Below are 1615 nucleotides of genomic sequence, written 5' to 3'. Positions count from 1 at the left end.
AGTAGCTAAAAGCTAAAATCAGCAAAGTCATAGGTAAAAGCTAAAATCAAAAAATTGTAGCTAAAAGCTAAAATCATCAAAACTGTAGGTAAGGACTAAAATTAGCAAAAAAAAAAAAACAATAACAAAACTAAAATTTGCAGGACCGTAGCTAAAAGGTAAAACTAGCAGAACAGTAGCTAAAAGCTAAAATCAGCAAAGTCATAGCTTAAAGCTAAAATCAGCAAAACTGCACTTTAAAAAATTGGCTTAAAGTTTGTGAACAACATGGCTGCTTGTAAACCTTTCGTTTGACCTCCTCTACCTCTTTGCCACATTTCCTGTTTTCCTGGACGGTGGACCCTCAGTCCTTGAAGTCCTGCACCTTCCTGATCATTGACAAAATACCAGGACAAGAACGGAGTTTAGAGAACATCTGAGGGACGATTATCTTAGAGCAACATTGTGATGCTAAGATTTCCTCCCTTCTCCTCAGTGTCTGAACACGCTTTGACCTACGGGACGATAAGATGTTCATCGCCCTATAAAGACCAATCTTCCAGACATGTGGCGGAGAGATAAATTAAACATTTCTTTGATCCCAGTCAAAGACGGAGCAGGGAAGACGAGAGGATAAACGAGAAAAGAACCGAAGAGGCGGAGGAAGTCCTTGATGGCTTGGGCTCACGTTCCCTTACTTTGGGAGCTCAAGTCTCGGTTGTGAGTGACGGAGGAGAAATTAACATGTCACTTACAATCTGTACTCCGATCCATCTTCCACCACAACGCGCGGCACATGCGTGTACGCAGTCGCTGCCGGCGGCGTCTGTCACCGCCGGCGTTCAACCAGCTTTTAATAAATTGCTGAGCTCAGTCACTTGAAACGCCAACTTTATTGCCGCGGCTACCGCAGACGCATCTGTTCAATGAAACATCAGATGAGGATTTTTTTTTAGAATAATTTCCTGCGAGTGTGTGTTTATGCCTGAAGTGTTTGAAGACTTCAAAGACAATCGGGGGGAAAAAGACAAGAAAGAATGCATGTCACAAAGCTAAAAATGGCGATTTGGAGGGAAACTACTGTGACACTCATGATTAAAATTCTTTCACTGCTTAAACATCAGAGACTAAACACTTCTGATGAATGATCCACTGAACACAGTTTCAATAATTTACACAGTGAATATTAAAACATTTGGACTGGCCTGAGCATATTAATAAGGCCCTGGTGTTGCAATATTCATGACCATCCAAACATGGACAGCTAAATTAAAATGTAACGACTCTGTGTGAGAGGAGGGACGAGGAAAGAGCCGAAGGAGGGATGGACGCGGAGATCTCGCCTCGATAACGAGGAGCAATTCAGGAATGGAACCGGGAAGCAAAAATACAAACGTGGAACTAAATGCATTTCTTGATGGATCGTGGAGGCCAATTCAACAAGTGGTCCACAAGCCAGACACGGCCATTTTTAACATTTCTTTGCCCTCCACAAAACTGCCAGAATCCCAATATGATCCTAAAAATATAATATCAGAGTTATTTCCAGACCATGAGTCTAATATTCAGACCCTCCAGGATTTCGCAATGTTGCGATCGCAACTATTAACGCAAAATCAAGCAAACCCCGCAAAAT

At 42.0% G+C, this 1615-nt stretch overlaps 1 protein-coding gene across 1 annotated transcript in view; it reads right to left on the bottom strand.

The window, feature by feature from the left end:
* Positions 1 to 1615, bottom strand: part of mpped1 (metallophosphoesterase domain containing 1) — a 65662-nt gene that overhangs the window by 11299 nt on the left and 52748 nt on the right. The window lies entirely within an intron of this gene.

This window comes from Kryptolebias marmoratus, linkage group LG1 (assembly GCF_001649575.2).
Source record: "Kryptolebias marmoratus isolate JLee-2015 linkage group LG1, ASM164957v2, whole genome shotgun sequence".
Taxonomy (NCBI): Eukaryota; Metazoa; Chordata; class Actinopteri; order Cyprinodontiformes; family Rivulidae; genus Kryptolebias; species Kryptolebias marmoratus.
This window is presented reverse-complemented; position numbering and strand designations above follow the sequence as displayed.